General features: G+C 45.1%; 1 protein-coding gene across 2 annotated transcripts in view; it reads right to left on the bottom strand.

Moving 5' to 3' along the window:
• LOC119972627 (hepatocyte nuclear factor 4-gamma-like) overlaps positions 1–17784 on the bottom strand; it is a 200756-nt gene extending 182972 nt beyond the window's left edge. The window contains exon 1 of one of the 2 annotated variants that reach the window (XM_038809643.1): positions 17549–17784. The gene's annotated coding sequence lies outside the window, so the exon portion shown is untranslated. Of the gene's footprint in view, positions 1–12988; positions 13010–17548 lie in introns of those variants that run through there. The other variant, XM_038809644.1, reaches the window with a different exon arrangement.
• Positions 17785–20570: the final 2786 nt, after the last annotated feature.

The raw sequence follows: 20570 nt of genomic DNA, 5'->3' as shown, positions 1-20570 counted from the left end.
CCCTCCTGTCCAACAGCATCATAACTCTGGCTGCCATCAAACCCCTCCCAGAATCCCCCATCCACTTCCTGTTGAAAACAGCTCTCCCAGTACCGATCCCATTCCCTCACCTTTCACGCCTCCCATAAAACCATAAGACAGTCGCAGAATTAGGCCACTCGGCTCATCGAGTCTGCTCCGCCATTCAATCATGGCTGATATTTTCTCATCCCCATTTTCCTGCCTTCACCCCATAACCCCTGGTCCCTTTATTAATCAAGAACCTATCTATCTCTGTCTTAAAGACACTCGGTGATTTGGCCTCCACAGCCTTCTGAGGCAAAGAGTTCCACAGATTCACCCCCCTCTGGCTGAAACAATTCCTCCTCATCTCTGCTTTAAAGGATCGTCCCTTTAGTCTGAGGTGGTGTCTGATGTGTTGAGCAGGCTGGGTCAATGTGGACTGCGCTTGATGCAGTGTAGCGAGAGACAGACTTCCAACACTTGATGAGATGCAGCACGATTTTATTTAACATCTAACTATTATACATGTTCAACTGTGGGTTGACACAATGCTGACTTGACTGGGGACCTGAGGCTAGCCTGACCAGACTTACTAGCTACCACATGGTGTTTGCACTGGCTAGCTCACGAGCTCTGACTGTCTCAGAGACTGGATCCCGAGAGAGCGGGAAAACTGGTGCCCTCTGGCTTTATAGTGGTCGTGTCCTGTCTGGTGATTGGCTGCTCTGTTCTGTGTGCTTACTGGTCATCCTGTGTGTCAATCACTGCCTGTCTGCACTCCATTATATACATAGATGTATATTATGACAGTGTCCTCTGGTTCTAGTTTTTCTTACAAGTGGAAACATCCTCTCTACGTCCAGGCCTCGCAGTATCCTGTAATTTTCAATAAGATCCCTCTCATCCTTCTAAACTCCAACGAGTACAAACCAAGAGTCCTCAAATGTTCCCCATACAACAAATCCTTCATTCCAGGGATCATTTTTGTGAACCTCCTCTGGACCCTTTCCAAGGCCAGCACATGTTTCCTTAGATACGGGGCCCAAAACTGCTCACAATACTCCAAATGGGGTCTGACCAGAGCCTTATACAACCCCAGAAGTACATCACTGGTATGGTATTCTAACCCTCTTGACATGAATACTAACATTGCATTTGCCTTCTTAACTGTCGACTGAACCTGGACATCAACTTTAAGAGAATTGTGAACAAGGACTCCCAAATCCCTTTGTACTTCTAATTTCCTCAGCATTTCCCCATTTAGAAAATAGTCTATGCCTAAATTCCTCCTTCCAAAGTGCATAACTGCACACTTTTCCACATTTCATTTCATTTGCCACTTCATTGCCCACTCTCCTAGCTTGTCCAAATCCTTCTGCAGCCCCCTTGCTTCCTCAATACTACCTGTCCCTCTACATAACTTTGTATCATCTGCAAACGTAGCAACAGTGCCTTCAGTTCCTTCTTCCAGATCATTAATGTATACTGTGAAAAGTTGTGGTCCCAACACAGACCCCTGAGGCACACCACTAGTCACCGGCTGCCATCCTGAACAAGACCCCTTTATCCCCACTTTCTGCCTTCTGCCAGTCAGCCAATCCTCTATCCATGCCAGGATCTTACCCTTAACACCATGGGCTTTTAACTTACTTAACAGTCTCCTATGCGTCACCTTGTCAAAGGCTTTCTGGAAATCTAAATAAATCACATCCACTCGTCCTCCTTTATCTAACTTCCTTGTTACCTCCTCAAAGAATTCTAACAGATTTCTCAGACACGAACTCCCTTTGAGAAAGCCGTGCTGACTCAGTCCTATTTTACCATGCACATCCAAGTACTTCTCGATCTCATCTTTAATAACAGACTCTAAAATCTTACCAATGACCGAAGTCAGGCTAACCGGCCTATAATTTCCAGTCTTCTGCCTCCCTCCCTTCTTAAACAGTGGTGTTACATTAGCCACGTTCCAGTCCTCTAGGACCCTTCGTCCCTCCAGTGATTCCTGAAAGATCATCAGCAATGCCTCCACAATTTCATCCGCTATCTCTTTTAGGACCCTGGTGCGTAATCCATCCGGTCCAGGTGACTTATCCACCTTCAGACCTTTCAGTTTCCCCAGAACCCTCTCCTTAGTAATGGTCACTGCACTCACCTCTTCCCACTGATTCTCTGGAGCTCTGGCATCCCACTGGTGTCTTCCATCGTGAAGACTGATACAAAGTAACTATTCAGTTCATCTGCCATTTCTTTATTTCATATTATTACTTCTCCAGCCACATTTTCCAGTGGTCCAATGTCAATTTTTGCCTCTCCCTTACCTTTCATATATTGGAAAAAAACTCTTCCTATCTTCCTTTATGTTACTAGCTAGCTTGCACTCATACTTCATCTTCTCCCCTCTTATTGCTTTTTTAGTTGTCCTCTGCTCACTTTTAAAGGCTTCCCAATCCTCAGGCTTCCCACCAATTCTCGCCACTTTGTATGCTTTTTCCTTAGCCTTTATGCTGTCCATGACATCCCTCGTCAGCCATGGATGCCTTGTCCTCCCCTTAGCATGATTCCTCCTCCTTGGGATGAATTTCTGTTGTACCTCCCTAATAACCCCCAAAAACTCCTGCCATTGCTGTTCCACTGTCTTCCCTGCTCAGCTCCTTTTCCAATCAACTCTGGCCAGCTCCTCCCTCATGTCTTTGTAGTTAACCTTATTTAATTTTAATACTGTTACATCTGATTGCAGCTTCTCCCTCTCAAACTGCAGGCTAAATTCTATCATATTGTGGTCACTGCTCCCTAAGGGTTCCTTCACCTTAAGTTCCCTAATCAAGTCTGCCTCATTACACATCACCAAATACAGAATTGCCTGTTCCCAAGTAGGCTCTGCCACAAGCTGCTCCAAAAAAACATCTCTTAGACATTCCACAAATGTATTTTCTTGGGACCCACTACCAACCTGATTTTCCCAGTCAACCTGCATATTGAAGTCCCCCATGGTTATTGTAATATTGCCTTTTTACATGCCTTTTTTATCTCCTGATTTATTTTCTGCCCCACATCCTGTCTACTGCTAGGGGGCCTGTACATAACTCCCATCAGGGTCATTTTACCTTTGCGATTCCTCAACTCTACCCACAGAGATTCTCTGCCTTCAGATCCTATATCGCTCTTTGCTATCAATTAACTTCATTCCTTACTAACAATGCAACCCCGCCCCCTTTGCCCATCTGCCTGTCCTTTCGATAGGACATATATCCTTGGATATTTAGATCCCAGCCCTGATCCCCTTGCAGCCACGTCTCTGTGATGCCCACAACATCGTACCTGCCAATTTCAATGTGCGCAACAAGCTCATTTACCTTGTTCCGCATGCTGTGCGCATTCAGGTACAACACCCTTAATCATGCATTGATCACCTCCCTTTTTCACACTCTCCTCAATCACTGTACCCTGTACTGTGGCCCTTTTTGATGTTTGACCATAGCTTCTCTGCCTTACACTTTCCCCCTTAATGCTTTTTGTTTCTGGCCCCGTTGTACTTCCCTCCGACTTCCTGCATCGGTTCCCATCGGTTCCCATCCCCTGCCACATTAGTTTAAACCCTCCCCAACAGCACTTGCAAACATCCCCCCCCCAGGACATCGGTTCCAGTTCTGCCAAGGTCCCAGGCTCATCGAAACATGTTCGACCAGGCTCCAAGAACCGCAGACCCTCCCCCCACCACACGCCCACTCACTAGCCACCTTATGGTTGCTGGTGTGGAGGCCCCTCCCAGGCCCCCTTCCCCCCAATCCTTTCCCACTTCCCCCATGCGCAGTCCCTAAAAAAACAACCATCAAATAAGCAAATCTGATGCAAAATACAGCGCCCCAGAAAACTACTCCAAACGTTTGCTCATCACGTATCCAAAGTGCCCCCATATCACAGGGCCTTCCCCACCGATCAACCCACAAAACATAAAATCCCAACTCCCAGCCATTTCCATACAAGCAGCTTAACCGCCGAAAACTGCGAACAAGAAATGGAACTATATACATTTTGCCCCCGCTTCCCTCAGTCCAAATCCAAACTGCGGTCCCATTTCCCATTTTAACCCCTATTCTTCAGTCTTCACGAATGCATCCGCTGCCTCCACCATCTCAAAGTAAAAGTCCTTCGAGTTGTCGGTCACCCTCAACTTGGCTGTGTACACCACGCTGATCCTCATACCGCTGCTATAGAGTGCTGTCTTAACCCGATCGAAGGCCACCCGCCTTCTCTCCAGCTCCAGACTTCTCTCCAGTCCTAGTATAAATGTATATCGACTCCTGCCCACTACAACTCTAGCCTCAGTTTTGGCCAACTCAGGACCTTCTCCTTAACATGGTACACGTGGAAGCAGATTATGATCACCCTTGACGGCTCATTCGCTTTCGGCTTGGGCCAGAGAGACCATTGAGCCCTATCCAGTTCATATCGGGAACATTCTTCCCCTCCCCCAGCAACTCAGCCAACATTTTGCTGAAGTATTCAGTTGGCCTCGGGCCTCCCACTCCCTCAGGCAAGCCCACAATTCTTACGTTCTGCTGCCTAGACCTATTCTCCAGGTACTCCCCTTTATCTCTCAGTCCTTTGTTGGTCTCCAGCACTCTCTGTTGCTCCTCACCCATCGAGGTGAACTGGTTGCCACTCTCCGCAGCTCCTCACCCATCAAGGTGAACTGGTCTTTATGTTGCGACAGAGCCTCCTCCACCTCCTTCAACTTCTCTCCTTGCTCCCGCACCTCGGCCAATGTCTTCGACAACGCCACCTTCACCGGGGCTATCGCCTCCTCCACCACACCTTTATTGCTGCCATCATTTCTCTCCTCATAACCTCCATATGCTTGGCAAACTGCTTTTCAAACTCCCTGACCATCACCTCCATCATCTTCTCTGCTGTGAAGGACGTGTCCCCACCCAGCGACCCAGACTTCTCTATCTTTCCTGCTGCTGAGCTGATCCGTTCGCTCGACAGCGAACCTTCACTTGCCCCCTTCTTCCTAACGTCTTTTCTCTGGTTCTTTGACATCCCCCTCCTTCCTCATGTCTTCATGTTCATCCAAAAACTGCCCCTAGGACCGGGCATTAAATTCCAAAAAATTGAGCTTCAAGCAGGAACCTCCCAATGTGCAACTTTCACCTACATGTCGCCACAGTGTGTCCAGTATTCCTTTGTCTTGAATAGCTATGTGCTTTCAAGATTTCACACAAACTCTTAGATCCAGCCACTACTGCTCCAGAGACTGGAATAAAGAAACCAACCTTACGATTGCTTCAAATATCTCTGGCTTTTATCTAGCCAATTTCATTCAGGTCTGCACTTCTCAGTTCTGTCGGTAGTTTCAGTGAACAGTATCCTGCTCAAAGTCCAATTACTGTTTTCCTTTTGACTTCAATCCTCGTGGAAACATCTCTTTTCACTACCTAGTTTCGAGAAGTAACTATGCTGTAGTTTCCAGCACTTGCTTTCTTGCTCATTATTCCTATGAAAGGCTTTTCTTCCAGCAGAGCTGAGAGCTGTTCACCCTCTAGCTTCCTAGCTCTGACTGCTATAAATTTAGTTCGCCACAATCACAAGGTCTGATTTTCCTAAAGTGGTTCCTAAACAACACCTCATTCTTTCTTCAAGGTTGAGTTTACTTTTCACGCCATAAACACTCTCAGCACAATGCAGGCACAGTTTGAACCTAAACTAAAAACCCTTATACATGCAAACACCTTTGTTTAACATGAATCTAATCCGAGTTCCCCCCCCCCACCCCCCTCCCCCCCACATGCTATGTATACTTTACTAAAACTCCCCTAATATCCACAATGGAAAGACCTCAGGAACCATGCCATAACAAAGGGAAGGCTGTGAAATGGACATGAAAAAATCAAGTGATCATTCATTTGCAAAAACAAACGTATATTCATAAACGACATCAAAGAAATTAATCCTTTAATAACCTTATAATATTGTCAATCAAATGGCATGCACATCCCCCACTGAGATAAATGGTTCATTAGCTTTCAAACTCAGTCAGGTATTCATAATGGCTCAGCTATCAAAACAAACTATTACAGCTCCAAACAATGGCGCCTATTGAAGCTGAAAAAAACAACTCTCTCCTTCTATTTAAAAGCAAATGGCCTGTCAATCAAATAATTCCAGAGCAGGGGGCTTTTTTTTTCCCCCACTGACATAGACATAGAACATACAGTGCAGAAGGAGGCCATTCGGCCCATGGAGTCTGCACCAACCCACTTAATCCCTCACTTCCACCCTATCCCCGTAACCCAATAACCCCTCCTCACCTTTTTGGTCACTAATTTATCATGGCCAATCCACTTAACCTGCATGTCTTTGGACTGTGGGAGGAAGCCGGTGCACCCGTAGGAAACCAACGCAGACACGGGGAGAACGTGCAGACTCCGCACAAATAGTGACCCAGCTGGGAATCTAACCAGGGACCCTGGCGCTGTGAAGCCACAGTGCTACCCACTTGTACTACCATGCTGCCCTTGGGGATAGGTTGTCCCTGTTCAATATCAGAGCTCCCCTGAGGTTCCATGAATGATGTCTACTTAGAGAATGGCCTTGGTACCATCTATTTTGCAAGGACTGGAGGGTGAGCCGGAGGTGGTGGAAAGAGGGGTTTAACTGCACACGCCACAGAATGGAGGCATCAAATGTGGGAGTTCTCAATGCAGAATGAATACCCGTGCTCTTATTCCGCACTGGAATTCTTTATCGGAAGCTATGGGAAGGGGGACAGAAGGGAGGGAAAGCTACCTCAGCAAAGGGGAGAAATATGAAAAGTACTACAGGCAGGGTAGAAAATTGGGAAGCAGGGATCAAAGAGGTACCCCACTGGATTGGTTGGAAAAATAGTTTCTGGAGGACGGGACAATAACTATTTGGCGTGGAGGCTGTGGGGTGGTAGGTGGTGAGGGAAGTGGTGTTGGGTTAGAAAAGTGCTTTAGTCCCAGTGATGCAGACCTCCTTGGAGTATTGGAAGAGTGTTGCGAGAAAAGTGAAGGTCCCAATTTTTAAACAAAGCTAGTTCCGGATTTTTGCACAGAATTACAGGATCCAATATTTATAGTAATCCACATCGTATTTAATTAAAGGGTAGGTTGTCACGTAATATGACCTCTGTGTCACCTTTAAGCACAATTTAAATGGAATGTTATGGTGCACTCAGCCATTCTGATATATAATATGTAATAATATAGGCTGATTCTTTGGCAAGGGAATATAATAGGGTATTCCTCATTCAGGCGTATTTACAATCATTCTGCAGGGTTGGGATAGCTCTGCAGTCTTCAGAGCAATATTGAAATCCATTCTATACATGGGCTACTATTTCCTGTGTGCACCATGTCTGCCTGTATTTGGTCTTCAAAACATCTGCCACGTTTCTGTCCATTCAACCAGCCTGTCTGTGTCCTCTTGAACCCTCCTCAGAGTTCACAATACTTGCGTCATCTTCAGATTTCACAATTGTGCCCTGTACACACAGATCTAGGTTACAAAGATAGATCAAGAAATGCAGTGATCCCTCCATGTACCATGTCCCCAGTCAGAAATAAGTAAAGTTTTCTGTAATTCATGTTTTTAATCGACTTGAATAATGCCTTTTCACAGCTACTAATCTTTGGGACAGTTAGTAGCAGGAAACAGGCATTGTTCCATTTTCTGCAAACTAAGTTGAATGAAGCAAGGATTTGTAGACCATTTACACCATATCTACCTCATAGAATTATAGAATTTACAGTGCAGAAGGAGGTCATTTGGCCCATTTAGTCTGCACCGGCTCCTGGAAAGAGCACCCGACCTAAGCCCACACCTCCATCCTATCCCCGCAACCCTGTAACCCCACCTAAACTACGGGCAATTTAGCATGGCCAATCTACCTAACCTGAACATCTTTGGATTGTGGGGAAATCCAGAGCACCCGGAGGAAACCCACGCAGACATGGGGAGAACTTGCAGACTCCACACAGACAGTGATCCAAGCCGAGAATCGAACCTGGGACCCTGGAGCTGTGAAGAAACTGTGCTAACCACTGTGCTACTGAGTTGCCCCTCCTATCGACATGTTGAGTCGCTTCCATACCATATACGTGCAGTACATATGTGAGGCATCCCCTTGTGTCATCTTTTATGCAAATGTACACGATAATCGACAATCTGATGTTTTATTTTAGTTTTATTTATTCAGCGTTACTAATGATAAATTAATCAGAACAATCCGATCATTCGCTTCAGCCACAACTTAGGGATGAGTGAATTTTGTGTGAGAACCGTGAGAACGAAGAAATTCGGAAGTAGATAATGTCAAGCTCCATTTTTGCCCACGTTCATGTTTCTTGGTAAACGCCAGGATTTAGTTAGGATGAAATACATTTTTAAATTTTTTTACCGACTCAGAATTTTCAGCCTTACAACGATTTCAATAGAGGCTTCACCACTTCTTATTTTTCACTGCCCAGCTTATCCACCAAGCTCCAGAAGCCGAATCTCAGAAGAGGCAGACCAGCTATTTTCCGTTTGACTCGGTTCTCACGCTGCCTGGGATGAGGAAGAAAGAAAGAGGGCCGGGGAAAAGGTAGGCCAGGGTTTGTTCCTTTTCTCATAGACAATGGTAAGTCTCCGAGACGGACAATTCCTCCATTACAATTTCAGCACCACCACTGCAGCCAAAGCAATCAGAACTACTAAGGAGGAGGTGCCAGAACTGCATTCTGGTGCACTCCAGCACCACGGCACCCCTGACTTGGTATACTGCCTCAATATCATGTATATCATTCCGTAAATATGGAAACTAAACTGTGCACAGAACTTGTGGTGTGGTCTCACAAAAGTCATTTATAATTGTAGCAAGGTTCCCTTATTTTTGTACCCAGCCCCCTTGTAGTAAAAGTCAACATGCCATTTGTCCCCCTAATTTCTTGCTGTACCTGTAGGTTGGTGTTCTGTGTTTCTTGTTCGGTCGGTCAACATTTTAATATTTCTCACCATTTTAAATAAATATTCCGTGGACTCTGGAATATTCCTGCAGCTAATGTAACACCACTATTTAAAAAGGGAGGAGGTAGAGAGAAAACACAGAATTATAGGCCAGTCAGCCTGATGTCGGCAAGGGAAAATTCTAGAATCCATTATCAAAGATGTCGCAGTACATTCGCCCCCCACCATCTGGCCTGGGCTTGTGAAATCCTACCAAGTGTCCTGGCTTGAGTCAATTCACATCTTTTTAATCTGTGATTATCTGTCTCTCCAGTTGCTCCATCTGGACCTGTAAAGACTTAATTACCTGCAAAGACTTGCATTCAAAGTATCGTCTTGCATCATTGACTTTGTCCATATGTATGTTTCTGGAACCCATCTCTTCATTCACCTGAGGAAGGAGCTGTGCTCCGAAAGCTAGTGATTCAAAACAAACCTGTTGGACTTTAACCTGGTGTTGTAAGACTTCTTACTGTGCTCACCCCAGTCTAACGCCGGCATCGCCACATCAAAGATTTTATAGCAGAGCACTTAGAAAACAATGGCAGGATCGGACAGAATCAGTATGGATTATGAAGGGAAAATCATGCTTGACAAATTTACTGGAATTCTTTGAGGATGTAACTAGTAGAGTTGACGAGCGAGGACAGTGGATGTGGTATATTTGGACTTTCAAAAGGCTTTTGACAAAGTTTTGTATAAGAGATTAGCGTGTAACGTTAAAGCGCATGGAAATAGCGGTAGTATATTGAGACGGATAGGAAACTGGTTGGCAGACAGGAAACAAAGAGTAGGAATTAACGGGTCTTTTAAAATTGGCAGACCAAAGTGATAGCGCAGTGATCAGGGCTAGGACCCCAGCTATTCGCAATATATATTGATGATTTAGATGAGGGAACAAAGTGTCATATCTCCAAATTTGCATTTGCAAAGTTGCGTGGGAGGGTGAGCTCTGAGGAGGATGCAGAGATCCTTCAGTGTGATCTGGACAAGTTGAGTGAGTGAGCAAATTAATGCAGATAAAGTTTAATTTGGAGAAATATGAGGTTATCCACCTTGGTAGCAGGAATGAGAAGGCAGGCTGAATAGTCATAAATTAGGAGAGGGGAATGTGCAATGAGACCCAGGTTTCCTCGTACACCAGTCACTGAAGGTAAGTATGCAGGTACAGTAGGTGGTAAAGAAGGCAAATGATATGCTGGCCTTCTTTGCAAGATGATTTGAGTTCAAGAGCAGGGATGTCTTGCTGCAAATATACAGGAACTTGGTGTGGTCACCCCTGCAATATTATGTGCAGTTTTGGCCTTCTTATCTGAGGAAGGATGTTCTTGCTCCAGAGGGAGTGCAGCGAAGGTTTACCAGACTGATTCCTGGGATAGCGGGACTGATGAGGAGAGATTGAATTGGTTAGGATTGTATTCACTGGAATGCAGAAGAATGAGGTTGATCCCATCGAAAGCTATAAAATTCTAACAGGACTAGACAGAGCAGATGCAGGAAGGATGTTCCCGATGGTGGATGTATCATCAGAAAACCTGGATACATTACTCTCGGCACAGTCATCTAAAACATTAATAGATTATAAATAGCTGCAGCTCTAAAAGTCCACTAGTTACAGCCTGTTCATTTGAAAATGTCCTGCTTATTCCTACTCTCTGCTGTGTGTCCATCAACGAAACTACAATCTATGCTAATATATTATCCCCAAACCCACACACCCTTATCTTGTAAACTTTTATGTGGCACTTTATCAACTGTGTTTTGGAAATCCAGATATATCACATCTACTTGTTTCTTTTGTCTAACTTTCGAATTACATGCTCGAAAAAACTCTTTGATTTGTGACACAATTTCCCTTTCATGAAACCATATCGACTCCACCTAATCATGTTATAATTCCTGTTATTGCCCAGATTTCCCTGACTTACTGTGCTTATCGATCTACCCAGTTATGAATGCCTTACTAATCTTCTTTCAAACGAAAAAGCTGCAGTTGGGCAGGATATTCACGAAGGTCACTGATGGTTAGCAACCCCATAGAACAGGTCTGAGAAAAGAAAACGAGAATCCTTTGAAAATACTGAATTGGATTATAATTTGAGAAGCTTTAAAAAAAAGTCAGCAGGGATCTATCCCAGAGGAGAGAACAGTATAGGAGATACTGAACACCCACACTACTGTTGCCTTCACTAGATTTGAACAATTACCGTAATTTAAGGATTCCTGCCTGACAGGAGTGCCACGCTACTAGATTGATGCTTGGCGGGATCAAGTGTAAACTTTCCTTGATTTGCATTTAGTACCAGTCAGCACTGGCACTCTCAGCATCAAAATAATTTCAATATTCACGAGTGCTAATGAATTCCTATCAAAGGATGGATAAGGACTCTCAGCTCCATGGTTATTCCCATCACTGTTGACTGAAATAATTTTCCCCATGCGATGCTGGTGTTTTCTTTGTTATGTTCAGTCCTGTTATTGCCCAGATTTCCCTGACTTACTGTGCTTATCGATCTACCCAGTTATGAATAAAGTGGATCAATCATTACACACAGTTATTCCTTCTGGTTATATTCTGTTAATCTGAATCAATTGTGACAAATTGTGGATTCACATGCACGCAAGAAGCATTTCATGAAGGGTTTATCAATCTCAATATTTAAAAGTCTTTGGTGCTAACATACTGACCCAAAAGGGGAAACATTTAGTTTCTTTTTGATATGAGAGATACGGTTGCACCATATAGCCACCACCACTGCTGCTGAGTGTAAAATTAAAAATTACCTTAATCTTTTCTATGCTAATGGACTTGTTTGACTTTTGCCTATTCCATATGCTTTTCATTTTGCTAGGCAGTATATGATCACTCACATTATCAGAGACCAGCTATTGTATGAGTGTTTTAAAAAGAGGCAGCTTCGAATAGTTTCCAGGAATTCACCATCCAGTGCTAAGAGAGTCTCCCACCAAATCTGCAGGAACACAAAATCCAGGGTGTGCCAATGACAGAATAGTCCACATGTTTGACTAATCTAACTGACTCCCACTGAGAGGCTGCGAACTTTGTCTAAATATCTGACGATTCGAGGTCATATACAAAAAGCAAAAAAACATTTAGCTGTGGCGGAGTGAGTGGGGGGAGGGGGGCGGGGGGAGGCAGTAGATGATCTCGTACAATGGCACAGAGCCCAGAACTTAATACAATGCAAGGGTACGGCTTCACTTGTGGAGCCAGTTGTCTGCAAAGTCATGGCATCATTTTAATGTAACTGCCATGCGCTTTTTTCCAGAACCAGCCAAGGTACTCTTTCTCCTTTCAGGGCATGGAAATGAAAATGTGTGGAATGAAGAAGAATGTGTTCATCTGACATTTTTGTATTATTTCATATTCATCAGAATTTTGTTTCTCAAATGAAAATACTTTACAGAAATGTTATAAAGTGGCAAACACCAATCGCCTATGATTTGCCAGGGTCGACTACAAATACCCTTCACAACTTCTGCAAAAACCCAGCAATCCGTTTTATCTCCCAGTTACAGTTCGAGTTTTTATTCTTTTCTTGGAATTATTTATCTATCCACGTACAAAAAAATCGGTTACATGCACATCGAGTAGATGTTCTGCTTTTACCTTAAAAAGAAGCCCATTACTACACAGTACACGAATTGAGATGATTAGTTATGTGTACCACGAGTTTTATCAATCTACTGTTTCACATGTAACTCTACACAATGCAGGTCGAAAGAATAAAGCAAGTATTCGATATTAAGCGCAAAATGTCGTCTTTACATTTCATCTGGAACAATAATTTGAAAATACCCGCAATTAAACTTTTCATTTATGCTGCCATATATTTCATAACCTCCGCTTAAATTGTCACCTTTGCTCACAACCAACACGAGGCATTCGGCGCCTTAAAAGTTGTTGTAGCCCATCAGAATTAAAATATTGACACCAAATAGAGTAAATATGTACTTTGGGTGACTTCAGAGGCAGGTGGGAGCCAACGGCCGAGCTCTCCTGGCACATCGAGCTGTTAACAGCCAGAAACTAAGACAACGGAAATTTGGCTCTATTATTTACATAAATGTTTGAACTGGGCGAGTAAATATAGGTTTGCCCTGCTGTAAATGGTTGCAGGATACTCAGTTACCTCTTAAAATTTTGTTTTAAAATTCTGTATCACCTTCAGAATTTACCGATAGTAGATACCTATTCAATTTAATATTTACGAAAACTATTTATAACCATTGATGAGCGAAAGTTTGTGTTTTTACAGCTACAGGGCTACACTAGATCTGGAAACAACACTCAAATATAACTCAAATTCAAATATAACTGCGCAGAACAATTCTTATTATATTTCTGAAGCCACTCCACCACTGACTGTACCCTAGTAACGTAATCCCAGGTCAGTTAGTACAAATGGCATTTCATTACAGCTGACAGCTTGAGGTCATGTTTGCTAACAATCCGTGGAATGGAATTAGTCCGCCTTCAACCAACCCCAACACCTCACTTATAAAATCCTCACTACCCCAGCCCCTCACTGATTAAACTTCTCACTCCCTCAGCACCTCACTGATTAAACTCCTCATTCCCTCAACACCTCACTGATAAACTCCTCAATAGCCCAACCCCTCACTGATTAAACTCCTCACTACCCCAACCCCTCACTGATTAAACTCCTCACTCCGTCAACACCTCACTGATTAAACTCCTCACTCCTCTCAACACCTCACTGATTAAACTCGTCATTACCCCAACCCCTCACTGATTAAACTCCTCAATACCCCTACCCCTCACTTAGAAACTCCTCACTCCCCCAACACCTCACTGATTAAACTCCTCACTCGGTCAACACCTCTGATTAAATTCCTTACTCCCTCAGCACCTCACTGATTAAACTCCTCACTACCACAACTCCTCACTGATTAAACTCCTCACTACCCCAACCCCTCAGTCATTAAACTCCTCACTCACTCAGTACCTCACTGATTAAACTCCTCACTCCCTCAGCACATCACTGATTAAACACCTCACTCCCTCAGAACCTCACTGATTAAACTCCTCACTCCCCAACACCTCACTGATTAAACTCCTCACTCCCTCAGCACCTCGCTGATTAAACTCCTCACTACCCCAACCCCTCACTTAGAAACTCCTCACTCCCCCAACACCTCACTGATTAAACTCCTCACTCAGTCAACACCTCTGATTAAATTCCTTACTCCCTCAGCACCTCACTGATTAAACTCCTCACTAACACAACTCCTCACTGATTAAACTCCTCACTCCCTCAGCACCTCATTGATTAAACTCCTCACTCCCTCAACACCTCACTGATTAAACTCCTCACTCCCTCAACACTTCACTGATTAAACTCCTCACTCCCTCAACACCTCACTGATTAAACTCCTCACTCCCCCAACACCTCACTGATTCAACTCCTCACTCCGTCAACACCTCACTGATTAAACTCCTCACTCCGTCTCACCTCACTGATTAAACTCCTCACTCCCCCAACACCTCACTGATTAAATGCCTCACTCCCTCAACACCTCACTGATTAAACTCCTCACTCCCTCAACACCTCAATGATTAAACTCCTCACTCCGTCAACACCTCACTAATTAAACTCCTCACTCCCCCAACACCTCACTGATTAAACTCCTCACTCCGTCAACACCTCACTGACTAAACTCCTCACTCCGTCAACACCTCACTGATTAAACTCCTCACTCCGTCAACACCTCACTGATTAAACTCCTCACTCCCCCAACACCTCACTGATTAAACTCCTCACTCCCTCAGCACCTCGCTGATTAAACTCCTCACTCCCTCAACACCTCACTGATTAAACTCCTCACTCCCTCAGCACCTCACTGATTACACTCTTCACTCCCCAACACCTCACTGATTAAACTCCTCACTCCCTCAGCACCTCACTGATTAAACTCCTCACTCCCCCAACACCTCACTGATTAAACTCCTCACTCCGTCAACACCTCACTGATTAAACTCCTCACTCCGTCAACACCTCACTGATTAAACTCCTCACTCCGTCTCACCTCACTGATTAAACTCCTCACTCCCCCAACACCTCACTGATTAAATGCCTCACTCCCTCAACACCTCACTGATTAAACTCCTCACTCCCTCAACACCTCAATGATTAAACTCCTCACTCCGTCAACACCTCACTAATTAAACTCCTCACTCCCCCAACACCTCACTGATTAAACTCCTCACTCCGTCAACACCTCACTGACTAAACTCCTCACTCCGTCAACACCTCACTGATTAAACTCCTCACTCCGTCAACACCTCACTGATTAAACTCCTCACTCCCCCAACACCTCACTGATTAAACTCCTCACTCCCTCAGCACCTCGCTGATTAAACTCCTCACTCCCTCAACACCTCACTGATTAAACTCCTCACTCCCTCAGCACCTCACTGATTACACTCTTCACTCCCCAACACCTCACTGATTAAACTCCTCACTCCCTCAGCACCTCACTGATTAAACTCCTCACTCCCCCAACACCTCACTGATTAAACTCCTCACTCCGTCAACACCTCACTGATTAAACTCCTCACTCCGTCAACACCTCACTGATTAAACTCCTCACTCCCCAACACCTCACTGATTAAACTCCTCACTCTGTCAACACCTCACTGATTAAACTCCTCACTCCCTCAACACCTCACTGATTAAACACCACTCTCCCAGCACCTCACTGATTAAACTCCTCACTCCCTCAGCACCTCACTGATTAAACTCCTCACTCCCCCAGCACCTCACTGATTAAACTCCTCACTCCCTCAGCACGTCACTGATTAAACTCCTGTATCTCTCAGAACCTCACTGATTAAACTCCTCACTCCCCCAACACCTCACTGATTAAACTCCTCACTCCCTCAGCACCTCGCTGATTAAACTCCTCACTCCCTCAACACCTCACTGATTAAACTCCTCACTCCCTCAGCACCTCACTGATTACACTCTTCACTCCCCAACACCTCACTGATTAAACTCCTCACTCCCTCAGCACCTCGCTGATTAAACTCCTCACTCCCCCAGCACCTCACTGATTAAACTCATCACTGCCTCAAAACCTCACTTAAAAACTCACTCAGAACCTCACTGATTAAACTACTCACTCCCTCAACACGTCACTGATTAACCTCCTCACTCCCTCAGAACCTCACTGATTAAACTCCTCCCTCCATCAGAACCTCACTGATTAAGTTCCTCACTCCCTCAGCACCTCACTGATTAAACTCCTCACTCCCCCAACTCCTCACTGATTAAACTCCTCACTACCCCAACCCTCAGTCATTAAACTCCTCACTCACTCAGCACCTTACTGATTAAACTGCTCACTCCCTCAGCACATCACTGATTAAACTCCTCACTCCCTCAGAACCTCACTGATTAAACTCCTCACTCCCCCAACACCTCACTGATTAAACTCCTCACTCCCTCAGCACCTCACTGATTAAACTCCTCACTCCCCCAGCACCTCACTGATTAAACTCCTCACTCCCTCAAAACCTCACTTAAAAACTCACTCAGCACCTCACTGATTAAACTCCTGTATCTCTCAGAACCTCACTGATTAAACTCCTCACTCCCTCAACACCTCACTGATTAAACTCCTCACTCCCTCAGCACCTCACTGATTACACTCCTCACTCCCCCAACACCTCACTGATTAAACTCCTCACTCCCTCAGCACCTCGCTGTTTGAACTCCTCACACCCCCAGCACCTCGCTGATTAAACTCCTCACTGCCTCAAAACCTCACTTAAAAACTCACTCAGCACCTCACTGATTAAACTCCTCACTCCCTCAACACGTCACTGATTAACCTCCTCACTCCCTCAGAACCTCACTGATTAAACTCCTCCCTCCCTCAGAACCTCACTGATTAAACTCCTCCCTCCCTCAGCACCTCATTGATTAAACTCCTCACTCCCTCAACACTTCACCGATTAAACACCTCACTGCCCCCTACTACCACCACCTCACCCCCCCCCACCCCCCCACCACCACCACCTCACCCCCCACCCCCCACCACCACCACCTCACCCCCCCCCCCCCCCACCTCTCGAATTAAATTCCCCAGAGGCACAGTGAGCAGAAATTATTTTTTAAAAGTTAGCAACAGGTCACCAAGGGCTGCCCTGACTATCGAAGGGTGGGGGGGGGATATTTCCCAAGGACTCCTCCCCCATCACTTTCTCAAACAGGACTCCCCGAACAGGCGCGGGAATGTGGCGACTAGGGGCTTTTCACGGTAACTTCATTTGAAGCCTACTTGTGATAATAAGCGATTTTCATTTCATTTCATTTCAAGATGCAGAAGTAATGAGGAAGGGCAAAAGGCTAATATATCGAGGTCCAAGTACAAGAGGGAGCAGGCGAATGGGATGCCCTCATCACGTGTACTGCCCGTAGAGACTTCACACGGTCCGGCTCCCAGGGAGGGGAGGAAGATTTGTTTTTAAAAAGGTGCTGCTTCCTACCTTGCCTCTATTTAAGCTGCAGTTCCTCTGTTTGTTGGCATTGCCCTGGGCTGGACGGGGACACAGGCGGCTCAGAGAGTGAAGGTGAAGCACTGACGACTCTCAGCTCCAAGACAACAGCAAGGTGCGCCCTCAAACCTGCTGCTGAGTGTAGTTCAGTCCCAGGCGCCGGGGCCCAGCCAACCTGTCACTGCATCGATCTTTGAATAAACTCCAAGTGGGTGGAGATGTTAAACAGTAACTAACGTCAAAGGGCACTTGCCCGGCTCCACACCACTTTTACCTTGTGTGCAGCTGGCCGTTGTCTGCTCGCCCTGTCAGCCTAGCCGGTACCTTGTGATTTATTTATTTTCTTATTAACTTCTGGGGAAATGGTGGGTGAAGGAATTACCTGATGCTTTGTAATAGGTAAAAGAAAATTGCAGCAACGGTCTCTCCCTGGGTACAGACTGTGCCGCACGCAACCTTGTTCTCAAAGGATTTGTTGGCACTGTCACAACAGTTTGCATTCCAATCACCACTTCTTTTAGAGAGATAGAGAAACCGAGTAATATCGATCCGCCTCAGGAAAACAGAAACCGTTCTTACCTTTGCTCAAGCTCCACCCATTCCTGATGTCACCTGAACTTTTTAATATATCAGAATGCTGCACGTATATTTTACAGGGAATGTGTGTTCCCAATGGTAACTGCACTCTCAATGGCCTGTAGTCCAGAAGACTGTTGATATCACTACAAATTGCTGACCCCCCCCCCCCCCCCAACACCCATTAACGTTTGTTTTAGGAAAATGCATTGTTGGATTTTTTGAGGGCTTCTTTTCCCAGCATTTTTGCACTGGATATATTTGGCCTCTGCATTACACACTGCTCACTTGGTGAATCCACACTCTCGCCATCCTTGGGTGCTCTCTGTTGTTCAAATAAACGGAGGTAAAATATTCCTGTGGCACACCCAAGATAACAGGGGACCCAGGTTCTCAAAGAAGACGTTTCTTGCCAAAAGGGTAAAACAGGCCTACACAGCCTGCCAGCAAATTCATGAAGATTACGAGCAAGCTAGCAATTCTCCGGGCCTTGCTCAGTCATTCCAAGTGTGACAAAGCAGGACTTAGCACCCACCTCTATCGGAGGAAGTTGACCCCAACAAATCTGCCACCAACGTATTTAAATGATGCGGGCTGGAGTCCTGGTAGTCAGGTGGCAAACCAGCATTGCCGGGCATTTGACCGGTGGATAAGACACTCATGTGGCAAACATGCTACTTGTCATTTGCCAGCCCAAACCTGGATATTGTGTGCAGCGAGAGGGTGCTTCAACATTGCAATAACTATAATAATAATAATCGCTTATTGTCACAAGTAGGCTTCAATGAAGTTACTGTGTAAAGCCCCTAGTCGCCACATTCCGGCGCCTGTTCAGGAGGCTGATACGGGAATTGAACCCATGCTACTGGCATTGTTCTGTATTGCAAGCCAGCTGTTTAGCCCGCTGTATAACAGTGAATGAGAATGATCACCACCGAATTGTCAGAGAACAATATATCATTCCTGACTATGTGATGGAGGAATTATCACTGATGATTGGTCTGAATTTCTGATATGTATCCTGGGGTATGATAGCTCTCTTCAATAACCTCAAACTTCTTCCTTTATACCGAGCATGATTCTAGCGCCTCCTGATGGGGTTTCCTTCACCTCACATTACCTCAGTTTTAGAACATGGCAGAGACTCGTAAGTGTGACTTTTTTTCAAAGGTTTGTTTAGATTGTGTTAATTGTGGGAGGGCCTGCAAAGATTTGCCTAAGAGCAGTAGAGGGTGAGAATGATCAGATGGAGGTATAAACTGGATGTTGCATGTTGACAACTGGCTGAGTTCAGTTAGTGGTGCTGAAGCTGGCCGATTACATTTTTCAATTCATTCTTAGGAATTAGCTTTGCAATATTTCAGGCTACAAACATTATAGACATAGTGCCAATGGCAAGAAGTGGAAACATAAAAAGAACTGTCCCTGGTTCCTCTCGTATTTGGGAGAAAATGCACTTAAATACCGATGGAGCCTGGTATGTTTGTGAAGCAGAATTTCAGCAAATAATGTGAAAAGCTTTAATTAATTACTGCCTCTCATTTATCGACCCAATAACTCTCGAGACGCTTTCAATTCATTCAACAGTTACGCTCAGCCTTAACTGGAGCTCAGTGTTCATTTTTCAATTACCAACCAGAATCCACCACTCACCCCCCCCCTCCCCCCCCCTCCCCCCCCCCCCCCCAACCCCCACCCCCCTCCATCTATTTGTAAATTGCCTTTAACAATGTATTAGGAAGCAAATAAAAATCCTCATTCACCACTCATCTTGGAACCCATTCTTTATGGGGCTGTGCCTCAGAGCTAAGTATGGCCAAATAAAGAATGGAGCCACTTCGCGCTGATGTGGTGCCAGGAATTGGGCTGGGGAGAAGGTCCGTCCACTGGCTTCCTGACTCTTCCTTCTTACCTACTTTCACAGGTCAAATCTCAATTACTATTTGTGTCATAATATACACCAGTATATCATGGTGCAGGCACATACACTGATTGACACACAGCAAAACCAATCTACACACACAACACCGCAGCCAATCACCAGTTAGAGCACACTCACTATAAAGACAGAGGGCATCAGTTTTCCCACTCATTCGGGATTCAGCCTCTCGGAAGGACAGAACTCACAGCTTGCAGCACAGATCTTCACCATGTGCTGATTGCATGGACTGGTTAGGATAGGCATAGGTCTTTAGTTTAATCTAACATAGTGTCGACCCACGGTGAAAGTATGTTCAACAGTTTCTAGCTTAAAATAGTGTTGTACTATTTGAAGTGTTGGTAGCCTGTATGTGTTACTGCTGAGGTAAACGCAGTCTCCACGGATCCAGAGTACCCAACACATCAATTTGAATTTTCATGTTGGTGCTTCCTGTCCGCCTAGAATGAAATGCAAGCCATTGTCACAAATTCCTCTGTAGCCCCATGCACACGGCGA

Source organism: Scyliorhinus canicula, chromosome 10, assembly GCF_902713615.1.
Source record: "Scyliorhinus canicula chromosome 10, sScyCan1.1, whole genome shotgun sequence".
In the NCBI taxonomy this organism is placed as follows: Eukaryota; Metazoa; Chordata; class Chondrichthyes; order Carcharhiniformes; family Scyliorhinidae; genus Scyliorhinus; species Scyliorhinus canicula.
This window is presented reverse-complemented; position numbering and strand designations above follow the sequence as displayed.